Genomic DNA, 24,744 nt, shown 5'->3' with positions numbered 1-24,744 from the left:
ATCGAATATGATTTTTGAATTTAAGATCTAGCACCACTAGTTGTATGGGGTACACGTTGATATATTTACTAACCACAAGAGTTTACAGTATGTTTTCTCGCAGAAAGAATTGAATCTCAGGAAGAGGCAGTGGTTGGAGCTTTTGAAAGACTATGACATGAGCCTGTACTATCATTTGAGGAAGGTGAATGTGGTAGCTGACGCCCTCAGCAGGTAATCTATGGGCATTCTTTCTCATGTGGGAAAAGAAAAAAGGGAGACGGTGAAGGATATCACCGACTTGCAAATCTAAGAATGTGATTTTTGGATTTCAAAGATGGAGGAGTGGTTGTTCATGAGATAGCTAAATCTCTCCTTTTTGCAGAAGTCAAAGAGAAGCAGGTTGAAGATCCCATCTTGATGTAGCTCAAGAAAGACGTGGGTCAACAAAAGGTATTGTCTTTTGAAATTGGTGGTGATGGTGTTTTGAGAGATTAGGGTAGATTGTGTGTGCCATATGTAGATGGTCTGAGGAAGAGAATTCTTTACGAAGCTCACACGTCGAGGTATGTTGTTCACCTTGGCTCTACTAAGATGTATCTGGATTTGAAAACCATTTATTGGTGGAATAATATGAAGCGTGATGTGGCTAACTATGTTGCCAAGTGTTTGAAATGTCAACAAGTTAAAGTGGAATATTTGAGGCCAGGTGGTTCTTCTCAAGAGATAGCTTTGCCTTTGTGGAAGTGGGAGATGATTAATATGGACTTTATTACAGGACTTCTGAGGTCCCGAAACTAGTATGATATTGGTTGACCAAGTCAGCTCACTTTCTACCTGTCAGGATAAATTATTCGGGAGAGGATTATTCCAAGCTGTTCATTGTAGAAATAGTTCGTTTGCATGGGGAATCTGTGTCCATCATATCTGACAGAGGTACACCGTTTTCTTCATAGTTTTGGAGATCGTTTCAAAAGGATTTAGGTACCCAAGTAAATTTAAGCATGACTTTCCAGCCTCAGACATATGGGCAAGCTGAGAGCACCATCTAGACCCTTGAGGATATTTTGAGGGCCTGCGTGATTGATTTTAAAGGTAGTTGGGTAGAACACTTGCCATTGATAGAGTTTGCATATAATTGTAGTTTCCATTCCAATATTAAGATGACACCTTTTGAGGCATTGTATGAGAGAAGATGTAGGTCCCCGATAGGATGGTATGAAATAGGCGAGATACAGATATTTGAAAAAGTCATTAGAGAACAACTTAAGATAGCTCAGAGTCATCAGAAGTCCTATGCCAATGTTAGGAGAAGAGATCTAGAGTTTGAGGTTGGAGATTGGGTGTTTCTCAAGGTTTTTCCCATGAAAGGAGTCATGCGATTCGAGAATAAAGGTAAGCTGAGTCCTCGCTACATAGGACCATATTAGATTGTGAGAAGGATATGTGAAGTTGCGTATGAGTTAGAATTGCCAGCTAGTTTGGGTTCAGTTCATCCAGTATTTCATATATCTATGTTGAAAAGGTGTATTGAAGACCATTCTTTAGTATTGCCTGTTGAAGAAATCAAAGTGACAAACTCCTTATCTTATGAAGAAGAACCTGTAGAGATTTTGGATCGCCTAGTTAGAAGATTGAGGAACAAAGAGATAGCCTCAGTTAAAGTGTTGTGGAGAAACCAGAAAATTGAAGAAGTGACTTGGTAATCAGAAGTTGACATAAGAGCTAGATACCCAAACCTTTTTTATCCAATGAATGATGAACTGGAAGGTACAATCCTTACCTTATTCATTCTATGCCTTAGTATGCTTGAAATTATACTTGTCTGTATCCCGCGTCAACATTTGGGGATGAATGTTCCTAATGGGGGGATATTGTAATGCCCTAAGTTCTTCTTAGCTAAATTTTGTCCCTAAAATATCAAGCATTGACTTTTAGAATGATTTATACTTTTTTCTTGGTGGAATTTCTTAGATTTCAACTTTTTATTTCGTAGATGATTGAATAAGTTTTTCGTTGACATAAGATGCATCCAAAATGGATACTCAATGAAAGAGTTATGGGTAATTTATATCCTAGATGTAAAACACCGTCATTCCTATCCTTAGAGCGTCGCGGAGAGGGTGTAAATGATGATGGTCAATTTTCAGTGGGACTCCGCGATGGTGGCGCATCGCGGAGTGGGCCAAATTCCCATTCGTCAATTTTCAGTGAGCTACCACGATAGTGGAGCATCACGGTGGCCCATGAAATTGGGCTCCGAATTATATTTTAATACCGGTCTCATTAAGGGTATATTGGGTATTTTTCCACACCCTTATCAGTCCAAGCATGAGATTTCAACCCCAATTGAGCATATTACTCATACATTCACCAACAATATTCAAGAACACTCTCTAGGGTTCCATATTGATAAATCAAATAAATCAAGATTCAACCGTGGATTTTCAAAAAAATTAAAGATTTGGAATTCCCAAGCCGTGGGCATCAAGAAACATCCTTTAAATTTCTAGATAGAGGTACATGGGGTTTATCCTAAAAACTATATGGGCTTAAAACCATTAAAGCATGATATTCAGATTTTTATGCATGAATTTCAAAGGGGTTTTGGAATCTATGTTCTAAATTACGTACTCCGAATGTTTTAATGTTACTATTGTTTTGACCTTGTGGTCCTATCACCTAAATTGATTTACATGTATACGTATATGTATGGAATTTGAGATTTAAGATCGTTGAGAGCATAAATTATGAACTCCCTCTCGTGTATTGAATTAAAGATTATGGTTTTATGATTTGAAAGATGTTTTCGTAATATTACAGCATTTGAGCGTTATTTGAAATTATTCAGAGGGTGTTTCTTGATATAAATGTGTTCTTATGTTTAAGAGAAAGAATTGCATGTGAATTGAGAACTTTGACATGACCGCCTTGTATTGTACTACTGAAATGCTTGACAAAGATGAGTTCTTTACATGTGTTTACATGAAGTTTGAGAAAGAGTTTTTTGAATAGAATTATTAAAATGGTGGTCCCAAAACTTGTGTTTTGAAAACAGAGATTTATGATAGACTAATAACGGCTCAGAGATGTGACTTGTAAGTTAATGGTATGACGATACTCTATGTATTTATGCCATAACAGAGTATGTTTTCAGAGCATGTTTTTAGAGTATGTTTTCAGAGACTGGATATTTTGATAAAGTTTTAAAGAGGGTTAGGTGGTTACCCGAAGAAGGAGCGAGTTCAAGCAACTCTTATCTTTTAACCGTATTTATCGATATGGGTAGATTATTATTATACGCTGGCGATGGCCGTGTGGCGTAGTAGATTCAGAAACTCCGACCCTTATGGCACACTTGGGTTGGGGGCTTGGCTACCGAGTTAATGGTAGTTTCCATATAGCCTATGGAATTTTCAGAGTTGTAGGGTATACCACCTAGCGCAGAAGTAACACAGATTTCTCAGAGTTGAGATAATTTTTTACAGAGTCTTTAAAATGCCCATGTGAATTCTTACTATATGATATACTTATGAATTGTTTTAAATTTTTCTTATATATGTTGAATAATAAATGATTATTTTTGATATGGTCTGCATACCAGTACATCTATATTGACTCCCCTCCCCTTACCTCTCAGGCTTTGACACTCAGTCTAGGGGTCCAGATAAGCAGTAGATAGTTTAGATAACTGATCAGATTATGCAGTGGTGAGCCTTTTCTATTCCAGAAGGCCTGTCTTTTCAGATTATGTCACTTATTTCAGTTTTGGTCTACTGGGGCATTGTCCTAGTTTCAGAAAGTTGTCAGATTTTCATATAGTAGAGATTTCGCAGACTGAGTCAAATGTTATTTAGATGTAGTTGATTTACAGTTTCCATACTTATGTTGAATTTAGAATTGACCATGTTTCTATAGTAGATTATGTTTCCGCATCTTCTTTTATTATATGAATATTGTGCATGATTACCAGATAAAGAAAGGCATTTTGGGCCTTCATAGTTTGGGAAGTTCATTACGTGCAGGCCCTAGTTCGGGTCGTGACACTCAGAAAGTTATTTTAGTAGACTCAGTCGAATTAGATATGACTAATTTTGATGTTATTCTCGACATGGATTGGCTTTATTCGTGCTATGTCTCAGTCGACTGCAGAAACATAATTATCCAGTTTCAATTTTCAAATAAGCCTATCCTTGAATGAAGGGGTAGTACTTCAGCACTTAGGGGTCAGCTTGTTTCTTACCTTTGGGCGAGAAAAATAATATCTAAGAGATGTGTCTACCATCTCGTTCAAGTCTAGGACTCTAGTTCAGAAACCCCTACTCTTGAATCAGTGTTAGTAGTATGTGAATTCCCAGATGTGTTTCCCAAAGATCTTCTCGAAGTTCCTCTCGAGAGGGAAATCGACTTTAGAATGGACCTTCTTCTAGATATTCAGCCCATATCTATTCTACCACACTGAATGGCTCCTGTAGAACTCAGAGAATTAAAAGAATAGTTAAATGATCTCTTAAATAAGGGATTTATCTAACCTAGTATGTCCCCGTGAGGCAAAACTCAGAATGTGTATTGACTACCATCAGCTAAATAAAGTCACGGTCAAGAACACGTATCCAGTTCCCAGAATCAATGACTTATTTGATCAACTTCAGGGTGCCAGTTACTTTTCTAAGATAGACCTCTGATCAAGATATCATCAGTTCAAAGTCAAAGAATGTGACATCCCAAAAATAACTTTTAGAACTCAGTTTGGTCACTTTGAATTCTTAGTCATGTCCTTTGGTCTTACCAATGCCCCAGCAGCCTTCATGTGCTTGATGAACCATGTGTTTAAGCAGTACTTGGACATGTTCGTCTTAGTCTTCATTGATGACATTCTTGTCTACTCCTGCAGTGAGTATGATCATGCAGACCATCTCAGAATAGTATTACAAACTCTTAGAAACCATTTGCTATTCGTCAAATTCAGTAAGTGCTAATTTTGGCTAAGGTTAGTATCCTTCCTTGGCCATATCATTTCCGGTGATGGCATTAGAGTTGATCCCCAAAAAACCGAAGTAGTAAGAAACTAGCCTAGACCCATCTCTCATCAGATATCAGGAATTTCTTGGGCTTGGTTAGATATTACCGACGATTTGTTGAGGGATTTTCATCTATTGAATCTCTTATGTCTAGACTGACTTAGAAGAAAGTCAAGTTCCAGTGGTCAGATTATTGTGAAAAGAGTTTTCAAGAGTTGAAGACTCGACTCCTTACAACTTTAGTTTTGACCCTACTAGATGGTTCAAATGGGTTTGTGGTATATTGTGATGCCTCCAGAGTCAGTTTGGGGTGTGTTTTGATGCAGAGAGGTAAGGTCATAACCTATGCCTCTAGACAACTTAAGCCCCATGAAAAGAACTATCCTACTCATGATCTTGAGTTAGCAACAGTAGTGTTTGACTTAAAGATTTGAAGGCATTATTTATATGGGGTGCATGTTGATGTGTTCACTGACCATAAGAGCCTACAGTATGAGTTCTCTCAGAGAGACCTAAACCTCCGTCAGAGAAGGTGGTTGGAGTTATTAAAAGACTATGACATGAACGTTCTGTATCATCCGGGTAAAGCCAATATAGTGGCTGATGCTCTTAGTAGGATGTCTATGGGTTAGTGTTTCTCATGTGGAGGATGGTAAGAAGAAGTTAGCTCAAGAAGTTTATCAACTTGCCCAACTAGGTGTTAGCTTAGTCGATTCATCAGAAGGTAGTGTATGGGTGCAGAGTAGTTCAGAATTATCCCGAGTTTCTGAGGTGAAGGAAAAATAGGATAGGGATCCCAGTCTAGCTAAGTTAAAGAAATCAGTCAGAGATTAGAAGGTTGAGGTTTTCTCCCAAGGGGGAGATTGTGTGTTGCGCTGCCATGGTTGGCTATGTGTGCCAGGTGTATATTTGAGATAGCGAATTCTTGCAGAAGCGCATGGTGCGTGCTACTCTATTTATCTAGGGGCCACTAAGATGTACCGTGCTTTGTAGGAGATCTATTGGTGAAGTGGGATGAAGAGAGATATTGCATAGTTTGTGGCTAAGTTCTTAACATGTCAGCAGGTTAAGATCAAGCATCAGAAGCCAAGTGGATCTATGCAGGAGTTCAGTATTCCCACCTAGAAGTGGGAAGAAGTGAACATGGACTTTGTGATGGGTTTGCCTCGTACTCGTCGCCAGCATGATTCAGTTTGGGTCATTGTAGATAGGATGACCAAATCAGCTCATTACCAGTCTATACCTCTTATTCAATAGAGGATTATGGCAAACTCTATATCAGGGAGTTGGTCAGATTGCACGGTGTTTCGTTGTCCATTATCTCAGATAGAGGTACCCAGTTCACCTCTTATTTCTATAAGGCATTCCAATAGGGTCTTGGTTCCCGAGTTTACCTCAGTACAACTTTTCATCCCAGATAGATTGTCAAGAAGAAATGACCATTCAGACTTTAGAAGATATGCTGTGAGTGTGTGCGATAGACTTTAAAGATAGTTGGGATGATCACTTGCCTTTGATTGAATTTGCATATAATAACAACTATCATTCCAGCATTCAGATGACTCTATTTAAGGCACTTTATGGAAGGAGGTGTAGATCTCCCATTGGTTGGTTTGAAGTGGGTGAGGCTGCAGTAGTAGGGCCTGACTTGGTATTTGATACCTTAGAGAAAGTTCAGTTGATCAGGGAAAGGCTTAAGACAGCTCAGAGCTGATAGAAATCATATACAAATGTACGCAGTAAGGATCTCAAGTTTGAGTTTGGTGATTTTGTGTAATTCAAAATCTCTTCTTTGAAAAAAGTGAAGAGGTTTGGAAGGAAGGGGAAACTCAGTCCCCGATATGTTGGTCCTTACCGAATTCTCAGCCATTTCAGAAGGTAGCTTATGAGCTTGAGTTGCCATTAGACTTAGCTTCAGTACATCCAGTGTTCCATATATCCTTGCTTAAGAAATGAATAGGTGACCCAGCATTCGTAATCCCTATAGAGGGTATAGATATTCAGAACAACCTCTCTTATAAAGAGATTCCAGTTGAAATCCTTGATCATCAGATTCACAGACTGAGGAACAAAGAAGTCCCTCTATTCAAAGTATATTGGCAAAATCAATCCGTGGAGAGAGCTACTTGGGAAGCAGAACCAGACATACAGACCAAGTATCCTTACCTTTTCTCCACAAACTCAGACTCAGCTTAAGGCAACAATTTTCTTTTAAATTTACTCAGTCTCATGTTCAGATATAGCTACCAACGTGGTATCAATTAATGTTGCATACCCAGTCATGTATTAACAAATCAGTTCAGTCATGTACTCACACATCATACATGCATGTTCAGTATATAAACTCAGCTTATTAGTAATCCTAATCATGCATTCATGAATCATGTTCAGCTATACACTCATGGATCAGATATGCATGTTCAGTATGATAACTAAGTATATCAGTAATTTCAGTCATGAAATCATGCTTCAGTTGTGCATGTCCAGTGTCTAATTCCAGTCTGTCAATATTCTCAGTTTAATCAGTCTCATTCAAGTATGAATATTCCCAAAGGGAAGATATTGTAAGACCTCGCAAAACCCTAAGCTCAATTCAGTCTTTTAATCTTGCTAAGGCGTCCCAAACTTAGAAAATTTTAGCTAAGTATTCAGACTTAGTATTATTTTGGCCTTCGTAAGTTGCCAACTCTATTTCATGACTCTTATGACCTTAAAGTATATGTCTTTAGATTGATTCATGATCAGGAATGTCAGTAGGTATTTTCGGACGAGTTTCGTAATTTTCAGACCTCGTTTGAACCACATTTGGAAATCCAAAATAGTGCATCGATGCGATCTCAGCGCGGCGCCGCAGCTATCGTGTATATCAATATTTTTTCTTGGCTCCTGTGGCAATTTCCAGTAAAACGAAGGGGACTCGATACGGCGCGTTGGACATCGTGTCGATGCCAATGACGCGGTGCATCGGTCTGCGCATCGATAATTTGGTTTTCAGCCATTAAAAGTTGCTTCCTTAGGGGTATTTGGGTCTTTTCTCACATCCTTCATCCCCCAAAAACACAATTTAGCCTTCTAATTGCAACATACACTCATTATTTCACAAATTTCTCAAGAACAAAAAACACTAGGTGATTGAATTTCAGATTCAAGGCTCAATATTCCACCATTAATCTTCAAGAATTTAGCAACCAAGGTATGTCAAGTGTTCATCTAAGGGTTCCTTCCACACTTGGAGTCCAAGAAACTCTTTTAAACGTCAAGTAGCTTGATTTCATGCTTTCTATGATTTGGATTCAAGTGTATTCATGATTATAATGTTGATTGGATTTCTATTCCATGATTAAGTGCAAGATTTATGTAAAAACAACTATTATGTATGTCGTATCTCGTGAATTTATGTTAAAGCCTTGAAATTGTGATACTCATGTGTTGATTAGTACTATGTGCATATACAATGCCTTCCAAGTGTTTGATGAGTTGTTCATGAGAATTAAATAATAAAATTATATCATGTTAGCATGTTTTGAAGTTTATGGCATGCAAGTGTTTGCTAGAATGTCCCAATGAATGAATGATGATCAAGTAGTTATTTATCATGTTTCAAGATTTTGCTATGTCTTATAATTTATGCTATCGAGTCCTGGGGGTATTTAATACCTGACAATTAGCTGATTACCTAAAGCCATGGCCAGTCTCAGGATAGTATCAGTCATGTCATGATCCGTAGTACTCTCAGTCAATTATAGAGCTCAGGAAAAGCTTAGTAGACTTAGTATAAGTCCAGTCTAGTTCAGTATTCAGTTCAGACCTCAGTAAATCTAGCCAGTTAATTGAATTTAGTAGTATTCCATTATTCAACGGAACTCAGTGAACTCAGTTCAGTTCAGTTAGATAGTATAATCAGTAACAGTCCAGTCAAGCCTCGTATGAACTAGAAATCAGTTCAGTGTCTATTTAGTTGGGAGTAGGATTCAACACCGAGTGAACCCACGGATGGGGAATCACCTTCCAGTAGAGGGTGTGATCCTTAGAAGTAGTCCTTGTGTTCCAGAACTACGTAGCTAACGTAGGTTGGGATAACAACCTGCCAATTGAGGGTTGATGAGGTGATCTACCTGCCAGATGTCAATACCCCAGATGTCAAATAGTTCAACCTCCATCATCTTTTCCAGAGGCATCTCATTATGTTTTGAGATTGAACCTTGTCTCTGGCATTGATCGAATCTATTTACAAACTCTTAAGCATCTTTAAATAGGGTTGGCCAATTGTAGCTACTTTGCAGCACCTTTCACACCGTATGATCACCTGTATGATATCCCCCAACTGGGAAGTATGGCAGGTTTCCAAAATACTCAGTATATCAACTTTTTGGATGCACCTTCTGATAATATTATCAGCACAACGCCTGAATAAGTATGACTTATCCCAAAATTATCTCGTGGAATCATGGAGAAACTTTTTTCTGATGGAAAGATAGATTCTTCAGAATAATTTCACTCATAATGAAGCTGGCGAAGTATGCATACCAGGTCACCATTTTAAGTGCCGCACCTAGAATTTGTTCATCGAAAAAACATTATTAATATCGAGCTTTTATGTAGTGGGATGCTCTCTCTGTAGCCTAGGTAGGTGGTCTGGGACTTGGTTTTCACACCCTTTTCTGTCTTTGACCTTAAAGTCAAATGCCTACAGAAATAACACCCATCTGATCAGCCTTGGTTTGGCATCCTTCTTCACCATTAAGTATCTCAAGGCAGCATGGTCTGTAATAACCACCACCTTGCTTCCTAAAAGGTACGTCCAAAACTTCTCAAAATCATAAACAATAGCTAGAAGCTCCTGATCAGTGATAGTATAATTTTTCTATGTCCCATTTAAAGCTTTACTTGTGTAATAAATGGGGTGAAATAGTTTCTCCTTCTTCTGACAATTACAGCCCCAAGTGCTACTTCACTTACATCACATATAATTTTGAATGGCCTACACCTATCTGGAGCAACTATAATAGGTGTATCAACCAGTTTCTTCTTCAGGCATTGGAATGCCTTCATACAATCATTATTGAACACAAACTTGGCCTCCTTCTCCAACAGTTTGGAAAGTGAATTTTGAATCTTGGAGAAGTTTTTTTGAACCTACGATAGAATCCTGCATGACCCAGAAAGCTACGGACTCCTTTCACTAAAATAGAAGGGGGTAGTTTCTCTATAATTTCTACCTCGGTCGGTCAACCTTAATCCCCTTTGCTGAAATTCGATGTCCTAGCACTACACATTCCATCACTAGGAAGTAACATTTCTCCCAGTTTTGCACGAGATTTAATTCTTCATATCTCTGTAGTGCTCTACTCAAGTTCACTAAGCATTATTCAAATGAATCACCCATTAGTGAGAAATACAGCATGAAAACCTCTAAAGTGTCCTTCACCATGTCAGAGAAAATTGACATCATGCATTTTTGGAATGTGGTTGGTGCATTTCATAATCCGAATGGCATTCGCTTGAATGCAAATATTTCATACGGGCGATAGAGATCTTTTTGTATTTCGAATACCCATCCAAAAAGCAATACCAACCCCATCCTGCCAAGCGATTAACTATTTGATCCATGAAGGGCATTAGAAAGTGATCTTTCAATGTCCACGAGTTCTGCTTCTGGTAGACCATGCAAACTCACTACCCAGTCACTGGCCTTAGAGAAATCAACTCATTCTTTTTGTTAGTAACCACAGTCATGCCTTCTTTCTTAGGCATGCACTGTACTGGACTCACCTACTTATTGTTGGAGATTAGGTACACTACCCCTGCATCGTGCCACTTTATAATCTTTTTTTTCACCACTTCTTCTATAGGTGGGTTTAGTCTGTGCTGATGCTCAATGGTCGGTATGCATTCTTTCTCTAGCTGGATTTTATGTGTGCAGATTCCCGGTGAACTACTAATAATATTTGCAATCGTCCATTTGATAGCCTTATTATATCTCCTAAGCTCAAAAATAAGGGCCTCAACCTGTTTCTCTACTAAGTCTGCTGCAATAATGACCGGTAAGGTGTTTCCACTGCCCAGAATCACATAACACAAATTGCCCAGCAGTTCTTCAGTTCCAACACCGGTGGCTTCTTAATAGAAGGTTTGGCCGGTGGTGTTGGACAATTTTTAAGGTCCAAGTCCAGCTTTTTGGGGCATAAGAATACGACCCAATTCCTGTTAGTACAAACACGATCTCATCATATTTTTTGATCCCATCATTATAGAAGTTTATCAATACTACAACCAATGTTTCCACACCAAATCTCCCCTCAACTGGTACTTCTTGCTCATCTTCATAATATATATGAACGATTGAGAAGACACTCATCTCTTTTTTTTGCTTTATCGATTGGTGAACATCAAACCTCAACTTTTCATCATTAAGCCTAAATTTTAGCTTATTAGTCTAGAAGTCAATCATCACACTCCTGATTGCTAAGAAAGGTTTACCCAAGATTATGGGTACTTCGAAGTCCACCTCACAATCTAGGATTACAAAGTCTGTCGGGAAGATAAAACTGGCCACTTTCACAAGCACATAATAAAGTATTCCAATCGGCCTCTTCACTGATCTATCCGCCATTAAAAGCCGCATGTTGATGGGTGTAGGATCCCCAACCCCAGCTTTTTGAAAACCTCCAATGGCATCAGATTAATACTTTCCCCAAGATCACAAAGGGCCTTTACGACATCAAGCGATACAATAATACATGGGACAATAAATTCTTCTGGATTGGGTTTTTTTTGCACTAACGATCTTGTAGCGATAACACTATAATGGTGAAGATTTTATACTGGCTCGTAGCTCGCGGTCCGCTTTTTATTCACAAGTTCATTCATGATTTTTGCATAGCCTGGCATTTGTTCTAGCACCTCAACCAAAGATACATTTAATATTTGTTGCTTCAGCATGGCCATGAACTTGCAAAATTTTGTGTCATCTGCCTTCTTCTGCAATCTATGCAGGAATTGAGAAGGTATTTTTTGCATTCTGGTAACTACTGTCTCTCCTTCCTTCCATTTGCCTTTTCCTAACTTATCAACCTGCTCCTTATTAGATGGAACCTCATTATTCTCCAGATTCTCAGACTTCATTGGAGGTTTTTCTCATCTATAATAAGTTATCCCACAGAAGGTCCAGGTAATACTATACTACTTCTCATGGTGATAGCCATACCCGAATTATCATTCCTCAGATTTTGCACAGTATCACTTGACAATGTTCCGCTCTTTCTCTGATTGAATGCCGTCGATAGTTGTTTCATCTGTTGCTCCAGTTGTTTAATAGAAGCCAAATGTGAGTCAACCAATTGGGTCATAGACTAAAAGTCACTCTTCATCTCTCTCACCCCAACATATCGACTCTACCCCTTTTAGTAAATTGGATATTATGTCTTCTATGGACATCTTCCCCAAACTAGTAACAACAGTATCGCGGTTCCCAGGAGGTACATACAATCCACTCCTATCATTCTTTCTTGAGGTTGCCATATCCTGATCATGCTCCTCTTCTCTCTTGCGTTGCTCAGCAGATATACAACTAGACACAATAGTGATCGCTACCTTAGAATTCTTGGTATGTTAAGCTCTACTCTATTTAGTCATTCTTTCAAGCATTATCACAACTTCTGGGAAATTAAGATCCATAAACGCTCCCCTTGCAGCATTATCTACAGTCGGCTTTATAATAGAGTTCAAAGCCCTATAAAAGGTCTCCATCAAATGCTCATCAGTTATTTTGTGATTTGGGCATTGTGTCAACTTCCTCTTGAATCTCACCCATATCTCATGAAGCTCTTCATTCGAAAGTTGTCTGAAATTACTAATTTCATCCCTCTACTGTAACATCCTAGAAGGCAGAAAAAATCTTTATAGGAAAGCTCCTTTCAATTATCTCTAACTTGTTATAGAATCAGAAGCTAACTCATTTAGACACAATGTTGTTCCCTCTAACACAGACAATGGGAATAGCCGTTGACGAATTGCATTCAGCCATACTCCCAGATTATAAAAAGACTTGCAAATAGTTATGAAGTTGACTAGATTCGGATTATCCTCAAGAAGTACACCAAACAACCCTTTGAGATGAAGCAACTGAATCATAGTGATCGTAATATTAAAATTCACTCCTGAATGGTGGGGGAATAATCACTCCAGTGGTGCCAGCTTCATCTAAATCAGTCTCATCATCGTCATCAAGATCAAACTGTACAACTCAAGGGTTTGTTCTCCCTTTAAGTGACTAATTTTGATTCACTGGTGTAGCTCTATCCTCTGCATGTCCCATGTTTGCTGGCTCAATCAAGTCATCGTCCCCCAAGTCCTTATTATCCGTTTTAGCTACCTGACCTGGTTTATCTGTATTATGTTGATTGAGCTGTGCATTACCAAAGTGGTTAGTATTTTGGCTTTTTACTGAGCATCCATTCTTCTAATTAATTGAGGTTCTGGGTCGAGAGGTAATAGTAGTTCTCCTGTCCTCCTCTTTCGTGGCATACAAAGCAAGAATCCTGTAATGACCAAAAACAACAAATAAAAGTAAATTAGGAAACTTGACCAAGGGTCAAATAATGCTCATAAACTTAATTGACAACCGTATTCACCGACAATGATTCCAAAATTTAATATGCCCAAATTACAACTTTCTTTAGAAAGTGTAAGCGGTCGTTGTCAAATATAGAACCCAACTAGGTCCCACAGGGAATAAGGCGTTAACTAAGTGTATGACTATTAATGGACTATTGATCGAAGATTTCCAGAAGTAAGGGGTTTGTTTGTTAACAGAGTTTGTTAATAAAATCATGTTGTATTCCAACTAGTGAGTATTTTTGTAGGGTTAATTAATTGAGAATAAGTAAACTAGGATTATGTTCTTTAAGGTGTTCTTGCAGTCAGGATTGTGAGCTATTCCAAATTCCCAAATTAACAATCTCCATCATAAAGTTAATTAATTTATTAAATTCTATCTATTTGTTTCTCAACCTTGATAGATAGCTGCCCTTTAATCTTTTCAAACTTAAAGAATGTTATGTAATACTCAATTGAATCCTCAAGTGGGTTGATCCTGGTAAGCCATCAACCTATAACCCATAGGTTAAAGCCCTTGAATTTCTCGTAAATCTCCTCTTTTCCCAACACACTTTTCTACTTAAACAAGTGGTGTTCATGGGCACACTCTTCAAGTTTGCAACCAAGAAAGATCATTATTATGAAGAGAAGATTATGTAATTTCAATTAGTTACAGAATTTAGGCATTCTCACAACCCCAAGCAATAATTCACACCAAGGCTCCCATAACCCTAGTTATGGGAGCTTTAGCCACATATCATAATAGAAGAAGATTCCATTATATTTATCATAAATAATTTTGGAAAATCACTTACAAATATCCAAAGGATTGCTCTTTATACTAAATGAATAATGAATAAAATGATAAAATCCTAGTAAAAAGCTTGTTTCTAAGAGAAATTTAGGTTACAAAAGTACTCAGTAGTCCAAAGATATCTAATCTAACCCTTAACTGAGTATTTAAATATTTTCAGGTAATGGGGATTTAAAATTTTAATTGTAGATTGTTGCGTCATGGTTGGCAGCCAAGGTGACGACAGTCCGTCGCTTGGGCTGTCACTTGAACTCTCAAATTTCAGCATATTGTTTAAGCTCTGACGGTCGAGTTGACGGCCCATCAAGGGTCTGACGGTCCATCACCTGGACCATCACTTCCATACCTAATGGACTGTATTCTGTTTGGGTCTGGCGGCCAAGGTGACGGCCCGTCAGTAGCTTGATGGTCCATCATTTGGACTATTACTCGAGTCCTCCAAGACTTTTTTTTGCTTAGCACTGACGGGCACCATGACGGTCCGTCATAAGGTTGATGAGCCGTCAGTTAGTTTGTCAATAGCCTTTTGTTCCTGCTTTTCCAAGTTATTTCATCTTCTCAGTCATTTACCTGAAAATAAGTAAAACCCAACATCAAATACCTCAATAATTGCTTAAAAACACACAATTATCCATTGTAAAAGATGTAAAATATTTTGTCAAAGGCCGAAACATCAAGCATGTTATTATGTGCTATATGTTTTTGCTTTATATAACTGGCATTCCACTCATACTTTTCTTCATTCGAAACCTATTTTTTCCTTTATGAATGGTTGCGTGGTTGCACGAACGTTCTTTTCTAAAACACCCTTCAAGAAATGCCTTGTGTATTGGTCGATCAGTGATGTGTTGACAACTATGAGATTTCCCACTCTCAAGTTTTCCGCTTAAGAGGACAGCGTACGCAACTACTCTTATTCCTAGAGCCTAATTGGTTATCCCTTTACTAAGGAATAAACATCCCCAAAACCTAGAATGTCATGTTAGAAAGCCTGGACCTAAGTTCTAATGGATCCCAGATCCCAAAAAGAATGCCTCACTAATTTCATGTATTTTTAAGAGATAATTATGCCTGAACAATGTTATTTGCTCTTTGGGGGTAGGGTAGGCTAACACTTTGTTTTGCAGATTTAATGGCCATTCCAACATCTTATTTGAGGTTTAGTATGGTTTAGTGCATGCCACCGCACATGGAATATTGGTAGTTGGACCTAGGTTATTATGGACAAATCATGGTGAAGAAGTCATTGGGGAGTTTGCCATCCCTTATGCAAGTTACCCTACGTAGAGAGCTTATTGAAGCAGCCACTGTATTTTGGTACGAGACTAGATCAATTTTTAGATTTGGAGATGTAGAAGTGATGCCACTCCTGCAGAAAATCATAGGGTATGTGGAAAACAAGAATGTGTCATCAGAAATGAGGTGACAAAGGCCTGAGGTTATCATCCCAAAAAGCGTCACCCTGGAAGAAGTCAGCAACAAATTGGGTCTTCACGACAGTAGAATTGTAGCATTTGTGATAAAGTCTAAAATTCCAGGCAGTTACTTGGTTGATTGGTTTGGCACAAGAAAGGGAAGGAAAGGTATGAAGCAGAGGGTTCTGACCCTAATTCATAGAAAAGTAAACGAATCTTTGCATTTATCGTCTACTTCCTAGGAATGGTGGTTTTTCTAATTGGAGCGGAAGTATAGATACATACTCGCATGATTACAGTAACTGATGCCTTATGCAATGGAATTAAAAGAGTGTCTTGCACAATTGTGTCCATGATCTATCGGTCCCTTGGTCATTGCAAAAACTGGGCCAAACGTTTCAAGGGGTGCAACTTGCTACTGCAGCTGCGGTTAATTGAACATCTTTAAAAGATCCATGGTGTGTAGAGCATGCATTGATCAATTGGAATTGACAACATCACCGCACATGATACCCGAGTCACAATGGAAGTCATAAAGATCAAACAACCGAAATAGGTAGAAAAGTAGGGACAAATGTTGGGTACCTTGACTGAAGACTCTTTTCAATGGATATTTGAATGGTTTCCTATCACAGACTTTGTGGTCTACACCCAACTACACAAACCCTTAATTTTGATAAGAATTCATGGCCTACAACCATATGCTCCTACCAGAGTAATAAGGCAAGTAGAAAGGAAATAAGTTATCCCAAGGGTTACTAACATGGATGCATACAGAGTTGACTACCAAGACAATAGGATTCCAAATGCCAATGACATTGCCAAGACTTGGGGCAAAAATACTCATCTAGATAAGAAGAGCATTGATCCAGACAAGTACCATGCAGGCTATACTTTTGGTTACATTGAATGGTTGCATGCCGACCTAAAAAGCAAAGTGACCCCAGGCATCAAAAGGGGTAAGCATGTCAAATACAAGGAAGCTGAGGTACAGGTTCTCTATCGCAATTTTAAGAAAAGGGATATGTAATTTAAGCACACCACCGCCAAATAATTATGGAGAATGTAAAAAAGATCGCCGATATAGGGAAAGAGTTAGAGTTTTGGAAGCACCGTTCTTTGATTATGGAAGAAAGGGTGCAAGAACTTCGTGATAAATTTGACAAGCGGGGTAAGGACTCTTGACCTGGGAGGCATTAGGAAGGTTAGCATTGTATTATCTTGCTACTAGCCGCTATATTTTTGACAAAGCCTTGGAAGCATATAAGAAGGAGGAACAAGAAGATGATGTTTTAGAATTTAGTTTAGCTTTCATTTTGAGTTTTTTTGTATTTTTTTCTGTAATGTATAAGACAATTTGAATGCAATAAAGTTTAATTTCTTTTTGGGTTTATTTATGAGCAAATGACATTATTTTATGGCATAATTATCTCTCCAACAATGCTAGGCCTACCTTTGGCTCAAAAGAGGCTCCCAAAATAGGAAATGTCAAACAATGTGCTTTCTATGTGCTAATTGGATTTATTTATTTTTATACCACTAATGCGGTAATTTCTTCACCTTTGTTGTTTTTGTTTTGTTTTGTTTTCCCCTTCCCAAAGGTTGATTTGTGCACTCTAGCATACCACACCCATTCAAAAGTGGCTCCTCCTTCTTTAACTACAAGTCTCAAAGGTAAAGAATCAATGTATGATCGTCATAATATTGTGGATAAAGGTGGATTTAGTTTTGAAGGAGTCATTGTCGCTAGGCAAAATGAAATGATGTTAAAAATACAATAAAGGATTCTAGAGAGCTACAAGGGGAATTGACGCAAGTGCACATTTTAGCCTAGTTGTCTCTTAACTTGAATACTCCTGAGTTGCAAGCCGATAGCTATGCCATACTAAAGTCACAAAATCCTCCCAATCCTCAAACACATCCTCCCCAGCCTCAAATTCCTGCAAACATCCATAGCTTCCCAAATCCCATCCCAAATAACCAAAATATCTCGAATCCTCTATATGTGCCTACCCATCATACCTAAGATCCAAAAAATTCCACTTATCCTTATCCACAAAAGCCTCTGAATACAAATATATACCACCATCATGCATTCAGTAGCCATAACCTGAACCCTATATATGTTGAAATCATCCCATCTACCCGTCCTTAATTCACATTCAAGACTTCAGAAAATGACTATATAATGAAGGCCATGGTTGAAAGACAAAGACAGTTAGAGGGAAGTAAGGGAATAAAAGGTCATAGCTATGAGGATCTATGCATTCATCTGGACGTTGAACTACCGGAAGGGTGTAAGCCTCCCAAGTTTGAGTTGTACAATAGGATCAGAGATCCCAAGGCACACCTACGTGTATACTGTAATAAACTGGCAGGAGTAGGAAAAAATAGAAAGATTAAAATAAAGTTATTCATGAGAAGTTTTACGGGAGAGGCTCTCACGTGGTATATTGAACAAGACATGAAGAATTGGGTAGGCTGTCTTGAAATGGCCTTCAATTTCATCAAGAGATTCGGATACAACATAAATAATGCTCCCAGCTGGTCTTACATGCAGGCACTGAGAAAGAAACCAAATGAGTCCCTTTATAAGTATGCTATGAGATGAAGGGTTGAGGCTTTAAGAGCTCGGCCTCAAGTCGAAGAGTATCAAATGAAAGAGTACTTCGTTAAAGCACAAGAGCCATAATACCTAGATAACTTGTTGAGAGTTATGGATAAGATTTTTTCCAAGATCATCAGGATAGGAGAAATGTTCGAAGATTGTCTAAAAAATGGTAGCATCATTAGCTTGGAATCTCTGTAGACTACCAATAAAAATGCTCAATCTGGAGTAGCTTCAAAGAATAAAAAGAAGAAAGAGGTAGGGTCTGTAATGGCATCCCAGCCTTCGGGGAACATTCTAAGCTATCAAACCTTCGCTCCACCCCCTACCTACAAACTCCATTACCGTCCTCTACATCTCCCTACCCACTATAAATGCCATACCAAGCTCCACTATACGAAATCCCTACTCCTTAACAAATGCGTCCATAAATTTCAAACCCTTTTTATCCCATATACAATGCATAACCAATCTAAGTCCAAAAACCCCAACCAACACATGTCCAAACAACTCAACCTGCTCATATTCCTGCTACCAAGCCTGCCACTCTCAAATCCAAAGACAACTTTTAAAGGAAGCAATATATGCTCTTAGCCGAACCATTGGTTGAATTATATGAACGACTCAAAAACGTAGGCCACATCACACCCATTCTTGCCGTATAAGCTGATATAAACTCTCCGTGGTATCGACTAGATCAAACTTGTGCCTACCATTCTGGGATGAGAGGGCATCCCATTGAGGCATATTTTACTTTGAAGAATAAAATTCAATAGTTGATCGATACTAAGGTGATTCGGTTGAAAGACCTATAAACAAATATTTCCAACAATCCTCTCCCTATCATTAAGTAAATATTCTCAACATTGATGAGGATGTAGACTTGGAGCACTTCATTTGGTTTATTAAAAAAGGAAATGGTACTTTCATTTGTGTGCAAAAATGTGTACCACTTGAAGTTGAGGTGGCCACGTCCAAGACTCCTTTCACTGTTGTAAGAGTTTACCCAGCCATCTATAACCCTCATGTGGTCCCATGGAATTATAAACTTAATATTACTGGTATGGCAAAGGTAGCTGAGGCAGATATTGCACAGAGTGTGACTAGATCGGGCAGATTTTATACATCCAAAAACTTATTCCAAGAGAGTTCTAGTAAGGTAAAATAGCCTGCCATTTAAGTTGAGGAAGATGGCATTTGGAAGAAGATAAAAGCTAAGGTGTATTCCGTTGCAGAGAAACTAAATAAGACTCCAGCCCAGATATCCATCCTAACATTATTTTAGACTTTTGAAAGTCATAAAAAGGCCTTGACGAGGATTTTGAGTGAAGCTTATGTACCAGCTACCATAACAGGTAGAGAGATGGCCCATATGGTGGGGCAAGTATTTAAAAATATCCTTCCATGGTGATGAGTTGCTAACCAAAGGTAGATCATATAATTGGGCTTTGTATGTCACCTTTCCATATGAGAAAAGAATGTTATCTAGTATACTGATTGATACAGTCTAGGGATTAAAAATATGTCCCTTGAACACTTTGACCAGATTGGAGGTTTATATGGCTAAAATACAGACCTGGAAAATTAACATAAAGGCATTCGATGGCTCTCTAAGAAACACTATTAGGGAGATCATGTTGGACATGGTGATGGGTCCTGTTATTTTCCCCATAACCTTCCAGGTGATAGATATTCCTGTCTCTTATAACTTGTTGCTCGGGGGGGCATGGCTTCATGTGATCGACACAATTTTCTCTACACCTTACTAGTGCCTTAAGTTTGAATTCGACCATCTCTGAAAGTTTACTATTGCCCTCTGCCCAATTTTTTGCCCGTACTACGTAAGACCTTTCATTCTACTGGATTTTTGGGCCATAGTGTAGAAAACTTTTGGAGAGTCTGAAGTTTATTTTCCTGACTAAGGAAGACGGTTGTTATGTAATTATTAGCGAGGAGGAAGGATCCCCTTGTTAGAGCCGTGGACAGAAGATCAATATTAGCAACTAGACCGCCATTCTATCCAGGCCACGTCAAGCACTTTGGTAGACTTGACAGATTTTGAATTTTTTAGCATTTATTTTCTTCTTAAAATAATAAACTCAATTGTTTAAGATGGTTTGCAATTTTAGTTTTCTTGTTTTCATTTCAACACTATGTTTTGAGATGTATTAGCATTATTAATAAAAGTTTTCCTTTTGATTATTAATATTCTTTATCTATTTTCTTTTTTTTCCAGCAAAATCACATTTAAAAATGTTAAAATCTGAGATTGTAACATATAACGATGCTATACAACATAATATAAGTGAAGTTGAAGATGTGGTGGAGGATGAAATCCTGAGGAATTTGTTAGTAGGGTTGAAGACTTTGAAAATAAACCTAAGACAAACCTCGCAGAATTAGAAATAGTAAACATAGGGGATTCCAAAGACATAAAAGAAACCCATGTCAGTATTCACTTGTCTAAAGATTAAAAAAAAGGAATGCATTCATTTCTTAAAAAGGCATCCAGACATCTTCGCTTGGTCTTATACCGACATGAAAGGACTAAGCACTTCAATAGTGGGTCACAGATTTCCCACTGATCTATCATGTTCCCATGTCAAATAGAAACTTAGAAAGTATAATCCTGATCTAAGTCTGAAAATCAAAGAGGAGATCTCAAAGCAGATTAAAGTTGGTATCCTTCGAGTGACGAAGTATCCAACCTTGTTGGCTAATATTGTGCTTGTCCCTAAGATGGATGGGAATGTTAGAGTTTGTGTAGACTATAGGGATCTCAAGAAAGCCATTCCCAAAGAAAAATTTCCACTCCCTAACATTCATTTCTTGATTGATAATTGAGCCAAGCATGAAACACAATTATTTGTGGACTGCTTTTCCGGTTATCACCAGATTAAGATGTATGAGGATGATGTTGATAAAATTGTCTTCATTACTCCCTGGGGAGTCCACTGCTACAAATTCATGTTGTTTGGTTTGAAAAATGTTGAAGCTATATACATGAGAGCCATGACCACTCTATTCTATGACATAATCCATAAAAATATTGAGGCCTATATAGACGATGTTATTATCAAGTCAAATAAGGGTATAAATCACTTGGCAGATCTAGAGAAATTCTTTAATAGGTTAAGGAAGTACAATCTGAAGCTAAACCCAGTGAAGTGTGTCTTTGGGGTTCCTTCAGGGAAGTTTCTGGGCTTTATTGTTAGTCGCAGGGTATATAGTTGGATCCAGACAAGATCAAAGCCATCCAGGATCTTCTTCCTTCAAAAAGAAAGAAGAATATGATGAGTTTCTTGGGTCACCTCAGCTTCATCAGCCGTTTCATAGCCCAGTCTACGGTTATTTATGAACTAATTTTCAAGCTACTGAAGAAAGATACTGCTATAGAGTGGACAATAGAATATTAATAGGCATTTGATAGAATCAAAGATTATCTGTCGAATCCTCTTGTTTTGGTCCCTCCCGATCCTGGTAGCCCATCGCTGTTATATTTATCTGTAATAGATAATGCCTTTGGATATATCTTGTGGCAACATATTGAGACAGAGAAGAAAGAGCAGGCAATCTACTACATGAGCAAGAAGTTTACTTTATACGAGGCTTGATATTCTTTATTGGACCGCACTTGTTGTGCTTTGTCTTGGGTATCTCTGAAGTTGAGGCATTACCTCTTGAACCATACTATTTAATTTATCTCTAGAATGGATTTGCTGAAGTACATATTCCAGAAGCCAATGCCTATTGGAAAGCTGGCCAAATGACAGATATTGCTGAGTGAATTTGACATAGTCTTGTCACATAAAAGGTGGTAAAAGCAGAAGCATTAACAGATTATCTGGTTGAGAGCCCTGTAGATGATGAGTATTAATCATTGAAGACTTACTTTCTTATAAAGAGGTAGCATTCGTGGGGGAGGGTATCTTTGAAGAATATAAAGGTTGGAGATTATTCTTTGATGGGGCCGTGAATTGCATAGGAGTGGGTATTGGCGCTGTTTTGCTCTCACAAATTGGTCAACATTATCCCATTTCGTTCAAACTCAAATTTCCTTGCACGAATAATATGGCCAAATATGAATCTTGCATCTTGGGGCTTCGTTTGGCTATTGACTTAAATGTCTAAGAGATATTGGTGATTGGAGATTTAGACTTATTGATTCACTATGTATGAGGTAAGTGGGCTGTCAAGAATACAAAGCTCCTACCTTACCCGGAATGTGTACAAGAAATGTGCAAAAAGTTACACAAGATAGAATTCAAACATGTCCTAAGGGTCCAAAATGAGTTTGCAGACGCGCTGGCCACTTTATATTCCATGATCCAACATCCAGACAAAAATTATATTGATACTTTTCCCATTCATGTGCATGAGCAGCGTGCACATTGCTTCCATGTTGAAGAGGAACTTGATGGAAAACCATGGTATATAGACATACAAGGATATTTAAAAAGTGGAGATTATCCTGAGAATGCGACAAGTTTCCAAAAATGCACCATTCAGAGGCTAGCCAATAAATTCTTTCTAAATGGGGAAATCCTGTATAGGAGGAATCCTGATTTGGGTTTGCTAAGATACGCCAAGGACGGAGAGGAGTCGAGACTGATTGAAGAGGTAATGATGGAATGTTCGGTCCGCATATGAATGGCTTTATGTTGGCAAAGAAAATATTGAGATCGAGCTACTTTTGGCTGACTATGGAAACTGATTGCATTCGCTACGTGCAAAATGCTATCCATTTCAAACTCATGCTAACATGATTTGAGTTCCTCCCAGTGAAATCTATGTCACCAACTCACCTTGGCCCTTCGCAGCATGGGGAATGAATATCATTGGTCCCATCGAATCTCCAATGGTCACAGGTTCATCCTTGTCGCAATTAATTACTTTATTAAGTGGGTGGAAGCCATATCTCACAAATCAGTCACAAAAAGGTCGTGGATGAATTTGTTTGAAATAAAATCATTTGTCGATTCAAAGTTCCCGAGTCCGTTATCATAGATAATGGTGCCAACCTCAACAATGATTTGATGAAAACAACTTGTGAGAAGTTCAAGATCAAGCATCAAAATTCCACAACGTACAGGCCATAAATAAATGAAGCAGTAGAATCCGCAAACATGAACATCAAGAGGATCCTGCGCAAGATGATTGACAATAATCGACATTGGTATGAAAAGTTACCCTTTACATTATTGGGGTGTCACACTACAATCAGAACATCCACAGGCGCCATACCTTACTTTATGGTTTATGGAAATGAAGCAGTGATACCTGCTGAGGTTAAAATACCACCTTTGAGAATCATCCAAGAAGAAGAATTGAATAACGTCGAATAGATACAAAGCGGATTTGAGTAAACAATGCTCATTGATGGAAGGAGGATAAATGTAGTTTGTCACGGTCAACTCCATCAGAACAAACTAGCCAAAGCTTTCAATAAAAAGGTTAGGCTAAGACACTTCACACCTGGATTATTGGTTTTGAAATAGATTTACCCGCACCAAGATAAACCAAAGGGAAAATTCTCGCCCAACTGGTAAGGTCCTTATGTGGTCCATCAAGTTTTGACAAGAGGAGCACTCATACTTGCAGAAATGGATGGCAAAGTTTGGTCCAAGCCCATTAATGTTGATGTTGTAAAAAGATACTATGTATAATCTTTATTTCGTGCCCCTTATATTGTAATTGGAACTACTTTGACCCGATTCCCATTTAAAAGGGATGTGCAGGCGCTCCGGTGGAGTTCGGTCACATTATAATAAAATTCTCTTTCTCCCCCTCTATGAGCATTATAACTGGGCAGAATTTTTGAGAGGACCTCAAAAATTCTATACAGGCATGACATTTGCATAATTATGAGCTGGGGTAGATTTTTTTAGAATACCTCAAAAAATTCTTACACGCAGTCTTTGGCTATCTTTGCAACAAGTCAACTCTATACTGGGACAAATTTTTTTTAGTGGTCCTAAAAAATTTCTTAAAAAGAGAATAAGGACTTATAAGATGTTGTATTCTCTCAAAATATGTCACAATCAATGACTCAACAATATTTCCTGTTTTTATTTTAATAGATTTTACTTATCACTTTTAAAAGACAACCAATTGCAAACATGATTTTTTTTTAAATAATTGGTCTACTCGAGTGAAGACCCAGACGAGGCTCATCAACAAGATGATGACATCAAGAAGAGGACACTTCAGCCAAGGCAGAGGCATAAACAACCTCCCTTTTTTTACAAACTCGTATTTTTTATTTGAGTTCAGGATTAACAGGTACAATTGACAGGAATCATTCCATCA

This window comes from Capsicum annuum, chromosome 10 (assembly GCF_002878395.1).
Source record: "Capsicum annuum cultivar UCD-10X-F1 chromosome 10, UCD10Xv1.1, whole genome shotgun sequence".
NCBI classification, from domain to species: domain Eukaryota; kingdom Viridiplantae; phylum Streptophyta; class Magnoliopsida; order Solanales; family Solanaceae; genus Capsicum; species Capsicum annuum.
This window is presented reverse-complemented; position numbering follows the sequence as displayed.